An 8,347-nucleotide genomic window follows, 5' to 3' on the forward strand; every position below is an offset into this window, starting at 1 on the left:
ATTTTGAAAATCTAATCGACAAGCACCTTTACTCTTATCTAGCCAAACTTAATATACTTAGCTCTTGCTAATATGGCTTCAGACACGAGAAAAGCACTAACGATGCACTTATTAGTATGATTAACTTGATTCATGCAGCTCTTGATAAAAATGAGTTCTCTGTTGGGTTATTGTGGACCTGCATAAGGCTTTTGACACTGTCAACCACCAAAACCTTCTTAAATTACATCATTATGGAGTCAGAGGACACTCCCTGCCATACCTCAAATCTTACCTTACTGATAGGCTCCAGTATGATTCTGTGAATAATTCAATTTCTCCCACCCTAACCATCAACATTGGTGTTCCTCATGGCAGCATACGTGGCCCTCTTCTCTTTCTCATCTACATTAATGACTTTCCAAATGCCTCCCAACAATTCAAACCAATTCTATTTGCTGACGACACAACCTTCATTTACTCCAGTCCTGACCCCCTTGCTCTAAATGCCACAGTAAATACTGAGCTAAATAAAGTCCATCTTTGGCTAACTGCCAACAAACTCACCCTTAACATTGACAAAACTTTCTATATTCTGTTTGGCAATAAATCCTCTAATCAAATAAATCTCAAAATAAACAATACCCAAATTTGTAACAAATTAGATGGCAAATTCCTTGGCGTTCTCATTGACCCCAAGCTGAATTTCCAGGGACGCATTCTAAATATATCAAAAAAAGTTTAAAACTGTTGGCATTTTTTCTAAGATCAGATATTATGTACTCCGCCCTGCCCTGGTGACGCTCTATTACTCCCTCATCTATCCATATCTCAACTATGGTATTTGTGCTTGGGGTTCTACTACCCAAAATCATTTACGTCCTCTAATTACTCAACACAAAGCTGCCATTAGGACAATATCCAACTCTGGCCCCAGACATCACTCGGTACCCCTTACTCAAATCTCTGAATATGTTAGATATTAAGTCACTGCACATTCTCTCATGTGTATTATACATATATAAAACGCTGAACTGTAATGCCAATCCTGACCTCAAAAGCTTCATTGAAGGTTGTAACAGAGCCCATGAGCACCACACCAAAAATAAATTCAGTTTTGATATTCCAAGAGTACGACTTAATCAAACTAGAAATGCTCTACAAATCAAGGGACCCAGAATGTGGAATGACCTTCATAACCATGTTAAAGACTGTACCTCTCTCAACCAGTTTAAGATAAAAACGAAGCTATACCTAATAAATTCCCTGTAACCTACCTTACCCCTCTATTGTCAACCCATGTCTGTTTTTTTTTTAAACAACGCTGTTTGTCGACCTAATTGTATTTGTGTTGCTTTTTCAGCCATGTTCCCCCCTTTTTTATCTCTATTTTTATTTGTTCTCAACACATTTTATTCTTTATACTCAATTAGTATTAAGCTTCAGTCATTTAAGTTTTTCATGCCCGAAACGCTTTGCGTAATAGTGGCTTTAGGCATTGTATGTACTAACCCTATCTATAAATCCATCATTCTTTGTAAAATCTCTTGTATGTATATACCTTACCTAAATAAACATTTATTTATTTATTTATTTATTTATCAACAACCGGTACCTTTGTAAACAAGGAACAAAAGTCAAAACTGATTAACTTTACATCAGGAGTGACAGGAAAAGTATTCAATTTGTTAACTCATTTGATAACTCTTCTCATTTGACAAATTCTCAAGTTGTGGTTGCGGGGGTAGAGCTTTGGCTCTTTGGTCCCGCCTCTCAACCGTTAATCAACTGATGTACAGATTCCTGAGCCTACTGGGCTCTATCATATCTACATTTGAAACTGTGTATGGAGTCAGCCTCCATCACATTACTGCCTAATGCATTCCATTTATTAACTACTCTGACACTGAAAAAGTTCTTTCCATAATCTCTCTGTGGCTCATTTGGGTACTCAGCTTCCACCTGTGTCCCCTTGTGCGTGTACCACATGTGTTAAATAAATGTATGTACGTATGTATGCATGTATGTATGTATGTATGTATGTATGTATGTATGTATGTATGTATGTATGTATGTATGTATGTATGTATGTATGTATGTATGTATGTATGTATGTATGTATGTATGTATGTATGTATGTATGTATGATGTATGTACTCTGCTCTAAAAATATTATCGTTAACATATGTATGCATATATATATATATATATATATATATATATATATATATATATATATATATATATATATATATATATTGTATATTGTGCGGTAGGGGTATGGCCTCATCACATAGAATAAAAAAAATAGAAAATCTGGAACTTCGTCTGTGGTAAGGTAAGGAGAAGACACACAAAACACAAGTAAGTTTTAACAATGAAATTTTAATTATGTTAAATAAGTTTGGCGGTTTGAGGTGAGGCAGGTGTTCCTGGCTGCATACGTTTTGCTCTGTGGCAAACCTTGGAGATGTTGTTGTCGTTGTTGGACATTTCTTCCATATTAGTTTTATATATTTGTAGTGACGTATTTTTGGAGGGAAGAGCAGGCTCAATCTCTTGAAGGAGATTATCGTCACAACTCTCCCCCGAAGCCTGCGGTTCTGGAAGAAGTACGTCGTTATGTGGTGGAGTAATGGATGGAGTCGCTTCTACTTCATAAACTCTGGAGAGATCATGGGCTAAGATGTTGTCGGAATCTTGGTATAGCGTGTCTCCAGGTTGAATTTCTGCAGTTAGCAAGCCCATAGTAGAAGACGTTGAGATGAGAAGTGGGCGTGCTGCAGGAGGTGTAGGGTGGTGTGGTCCGTGTTGATGGTGGACCGAGCACTTTTCAGGTGTGGAATGAAGTGCTGGAGCTTCAGGATGAGGAAGAGTAGCTCCTTGCCAATTGTTCCGTAGTTCCTTGTAGCAGTAGTCGCTGACAGGTGTATTCTCCTCGCCTCGTTGCTGCATCACGACACCACCAACGTCGGTATCACTGGCGTCGACATGGAGGATGAAGGGCTTATCTGACGAGGTGAGAGTGGAATTAGAATATGGCAAAGGAGCACGATTATTATCCTGAAAGTATTTGGGAAGATCATTAAGGATTTCGGAATTAGAAAGTGCCGACTCCTTGTCAGTGCTTTCGGGAGGAGAAGCTGGGAAGGTCTCACTGTGGATGTAGGGTTCTGTGAAGGTGGAATAATTAATTAGGACAGTGGGAGGAGCACCATTATATTGCTTCAGGAGGTTGACGTGGCACAGCTGGGTCTTCCGCCGCCTATCTGGAGTCTCTATGACGTAGTTGTTGTTATTTCTGCACTCTTTGACGCGGTAGGGTCCTGAAAACCTGTTTTGTAAAGGTGAACCTGGGATAGGGAAGTATGCTAGGACGAAGTCTCCCGGCTTAAATTTTCTTACTTTGCTGGTCTGGTCGTAATGAGTCTTCATCCTCTCCTGGGCTTTCAATAGATTATCGTGGGCAAAACGGTGGACTCTCTCTAGAATGTGTTGAAGGTTTTGAAGAAACTGGGGCACATTCTGATGCTCACTGAAGGTGGCATCTCTGAGAGAGTCTTTGAAAGCCTTAAGGGGAGTACGGCACTTACGGCCGTAGAGCATCTCATAAGGAGATACTCCTAGGGACTCATTGGGGAGACTTCTGTAAATACACATTATAAGGTCAATTTGCTTATCCCAATCCTTAGAGGTTTCACTACAAAACTTTTTCAAGAGTGCTTTGATAGTCTGATGACTACGTTCAAGAGAACCCTGTGAAGCAGGATGATAGGGGCTGGACAATACCTGTTTGATGTTGAACTCCTCCAGTGTCCTTTTGAAGAGATCACTGGTGAAGTTGGTACCACAGTCGCTCTGAATCTCCCTGGGAAATCCGTATTGAGTGAAGATCTTCAATAGATGTTTTACAACCGTAGCAGCCGTGATGTTCTTCACTGGAACTGCTATGGGAAATCTGGTGGTAGGACACAGGATGGTTAGGATGTAGGCGTTACCTGAACTGGTCCGAGGTAAAGGACCAACACAGTCTATTATGAGTCTGTGGAAAGGTTCCGCAGGCACCTGTATGGGAATCAGTGGTGCTCTGGGAATGGAGATGTTCGGTTTGCCTGCCATCTGACATGTATGACACTGTTTTACGTACTGTTTGACGTTATTTACCATACCTGGCCAGTAGTAGTCTTGACGAATTCCATGGTAAGTCTTGTTGAAGCCGTAGTGGGAGAGTGCTCCGTGGGCCAGGTGTAGAATAGTGGGCCGCAGGCTGGTGGGAATCACAAGTTGTTCGATGTTGGCCCAATCGTCCTCCTCCTTCAGTTTACTGGGTCTATATCTGCGGTAGAGCAAGCCGTTCTCTAGGAAGAACCCAGGAATACTGTCGGGTTGAGTCTCAGCCTGGAAAAACAATGGTGTTAAAGTAAGATCTTCCCTCTGCAACTTACGGAACTCCAACTTGGTCAGATTCAGGGGTAGTTTCTGAGGGTCTTGAGGGACAGCGGTAGCAGTAGAGTCAGCTGGCTGTGGCGTGCGGCTTGTGCACGGGTGGTAAATGAGAACCGGAGGAGAAACTCCATCACTTTCTTGAACCTCTGCTGGAACATACGCTAGAATAGGGTTACTTGGCACAGAGTTACACACCTGGGGTTTGTCCATGACGATCAGGTTGGTCGGTTGCAGGTCTTCTGCCAAGTCGTTGCCTAGGAGAAGTTGCACTCCAGGCATGGGAAAAGGCTTTTCCCTGACGGCGACTTGGACTTCTCCGTTCACGTAGGGACAATCCAGGTGGACTCTGGCGAGAGGGTATGGAGTGGTAGCAGTGAGGTCAGTGATGAAGACAGTTTCTCCGGTGTAGACGATGTTGGGCACAGCCGACTTCAAGATGATCGATTGAAGAGCCGCTGTGTCCCTCAAGATCTTCAATTTGAAACGTCCCTCCGGATTTGAACCGTTGGCAGAGACAGTTCCAGTATACAGGTGGTTACTGAAAAGAGAAAGATCATTAACATTAACACCAACATTCATCACAGGCTTACCGGACTTAGGAGGAGTTGGTTTGGGTTTTTGTGGGTCAGTGGTTCCCTTGTATTGAGACTTACCACACTTGTCTATGGTATGTCCATAGAGTCTACAATACTTGCAGTACAGTTGCGAACCAGCTTGATCGGGGCTCACTTTCTCGTAACTGTACCACGACTTCTTACTGGAGGATGGTTCGGGTGTCAGCCGGTGGATGAGGCTGTAAGTGTCAGCCGACTTAGCACACTTCAGGTAGTCGGTTTCTTCTTTATCTGCTAAGTAGAGACGGACAGGAGGCGGCACACGCCTCAAGAATTCTTCAACTAGCATCAGGTTGACGAGTTCTGTGAAAGTAGAGACATGTGCTGCTTCCAGCCATTTCATAAAATATCTCCGTTTTGTGTTAGCAAACTCAAGGAAGGTAGTGGTACTTGCCTTCAGGTGGTCACGGAATTTCCTTCTATAACTTTCGGTGGAAAGGAGGTAGGCGTCCAACACTGCTTGTTTCAGAGTCTGGTAGTCATTCTCAGACGCCAAAGTACTGAGTGTGACTGCCGCTCTACCTGTAAGATGTACTCTGAGAAGGGTTGCCCATTGGTCGACAGGCCAACTAAGTTGATTAGCAAGGGTTTCAAAGGTGGTAAAAACACATCAACTTCTGCTTCTACAAAGGATGGCATTAACTTACTTGCATGTGATATATTAAAACTGACGGGAAGATTGGCAGTAGCTTGCTGGCGTTGAGTGAAGTGTGAAGTTTCCAAGGCGATTTCGCGTTGACGACACTCTAGAGCCAGAGTCGCTTGTTGCTTGTCATGTTCGCGTTGCATCTCCAACTCGCATTGTTTGGTTTCAAGCCGTAAGCGTTCTCGCTCCTGGAGTGTTTCAAGCTGTACTCGTTCCCGCTCCTGGAGTAAGGCAATCTCACGTTCTTGTTCTTCCCTTCGTATGGCAGCTGCTTCTCTTTGCTGCTCACGTTCAATCTTGGCCAGCTCTAGTTTGAGTTTCATCGTTGCCAAGTCAGTTTTATCTGCAATATAGTAAGTTTCATGATTTCAGAGTCGATCTTACCTTGCTCTAAATAGTAATCCAGCAACAGGTTGTGTAGGTCATTTTTGTTGGCTTGGTAGGGAACTTCTAGTTGATACTCATGTGCAAGAGTTTGTAATTCAGTCTTCTTGGCACGACTTAAAGTCCCTATTTCACCTGCTGGATTTGCACGGAAAGCTTGGAGACGAAACCTGAAGCTTGGAGTGGTATGGCCAACGGCCATACCACGTTGAGAACACCGCTTCTCGTCCGATCAGCGAAGTTAAGCAACGTTGGGTTTGGTTAGTACTTGGATGGGTGACCGCCTGGGAACACCAAATGCTGTTGGCAATAATGTTAAACAGTCTCCGTGGTGTAGTGGTAAGACACTCGCCTGGCATTCCGCGAGCGCTATGTCATGGGTTCGTATCCTGGCCGGGGAGGATTTACTGGGCGCAATTCCTTAACTGTAGCCTCTGTTTAACGCAACAGTAAAATGTGTACTTGGATGAAAAAACGATTCTTCGCGGCAGGGGATCGTATTCCAGGGACCATAGGATTAAGGACTTGCCCGAAACGCTACGCGTACTAGTGGCTGTACAAGAATGTAACAACTCTTGTATATATCTCAAAAAAACAAAAACAAAAAAAAAAAAACATGGTGAAATTAGCAAATAAATGTAACACGAATATTCAATAGTGAATGTCAGAAACAGGACAACGTGGCAACTGATACCTATCCTTTGGGATCTTTAACAATTAAAGTTAAGTACAAGATGTTAAATGATTAATTTAAATCAATGGCGCAGGAAATCTTGTACCCGGTACTCATGTAAGAGGATAAGGGCAAGAAAATCCTACTAACAAATGAAACAGAGTTTCGAAAACAAATGAAACAGTTAATTGCCTCAAAAGTAAAATTGGTAGTCCAAGGATGTAGGCATACCTTGCCGAGTCTCTATAGGACATAAAGCAAGTTTTTCCTACTGAATTTAATATGATACTTACAGAATTAGCGAACTTTTGTGCTCTGAAAAAGTAAGTTAATTCCCTACCGTTGTATGTATCATCATCTCTGACTGACGTGTAGGGGTGCGAGGTGTCAACTGGTGACGAGAACTGCTGCTGAGGTCCCAATTCAGCAACTAAAGTTCGAGCTAGAGGAACTATGGCCCTCTTTGTCCTCCTACAGTCAGATTGCAGAAGATTGGGTGCTCTTGACCCGGGGCAGACCACAGTACCAGGGTACCAATATGATGATCTGTCAAAAATGAGAAATATCCAAGGGACAAAGATGGTAAACACGAGTAATAACACGGAGGGAGAGATGACCAATTAAGAGTATGACTAAGGCCTACAGTCACCACGTAATCCAAAGTTGTCTCACCTTCACCATATGTTACTCTCGTAATGCACAATACACCGCACCATATAAAAAATGAAATTGAATATGAAAAATAGTAAAAGCTACGTTAACAAAGTTAAATACACTTACCATTAACTACCACTTGGCACCAGTACCTGAGTGAAGCTCCCGGACGGCCCCCATATAATATGTGACGGTAACGCGTTGGTGTTCGGCTGTTCAAAGCTAGGGGTATGGCCTCGTCACATAGAATAAAAAAAAATAGAAAATCTGGAACTTCGTCTGTGGTAAGGTAAGGAGAAGACACACAAAACACAAGTAAATTTTAACAATGAAATTTTAATTACGTTAAATAAACAAAACATGAATAAAATGGACATACAAATTCGTATAATAAAATCAATCAATCAAAATAATAAGAATAATTAAATGAAAAAATGAAAAGTTACGTTAAGACAAGTGAGCAATAACAAGCTGTGCAATATACAATAAAATGAGAGGTTCAGGAATATTGGCTTTAAGCTATCACCTCTCTTAGTATACGTAAGCCAAAGCTTACGTCTATCAGGAAGACGTGTTAACCGTATGAAAGCACTGAATATTCTGAGGACTGAGGTCGTGGTGGCCCCAGACATCAAGTAGTATAGAGGGTGGAGTGCAGTTGCAGCCAGACCGGCGGCCAATCAGCGAGGAGCCGGCAACAAGACAGGTAGTTTGGCGGTTTGAGGTGAGGCAGGTGTTCCTGGCTGCATACGTTTTGCTCTCTGGCAAACCTTGGAGATGTTGTTATCGTTGTTGGACATTTCTTCCATAGTAGTTTTATATATTTGTAGTGACGTATTTTTGGAGGGAAGAGCAGGCTCAATCTCTTGAAGGAGATTATCGTCACAAATATATATATATACCCTACCTAACCTATCTTTATAGGTTAGGTTAGGTTAGGTAGCCGAAAAA

General features: G+C 42.2%; 1 non-coding gene across 1 annotated transcript; it reads left to right on the top strand.

Moving 5' to 3' along the window:
- Nucleotides 1–6,259: 6,259 nt before the first annotated feature.
- Nucleotides 6,260–6,378, top strand: LOC138363883 (5S ribosomal RNA). The gene has a single exon (XR_011228224.1). It is a non-coding gene; the product is annotated as a 5S ribosomal RNA (ribosomal RNA).
- The last annotated feature ends 1,969 nt before the right edge of the window (nt 6,379–8,347 follow it).

Source organism: Procambarus clarkii, chromosome 1 (assembly GCF_040958095.1).
Source record: "Procambarus clarkii isolate CNS0578487 chromosome 1, FALCON_Pclarkii_2.0, whole genome shotgun sequence".
Lineage (NCBI taxonomy): Eukaryota > Metazoa > Arthropoda > Malacostraca > Decapoda > Cambaridae > Procambarus > Procambarus clarkii.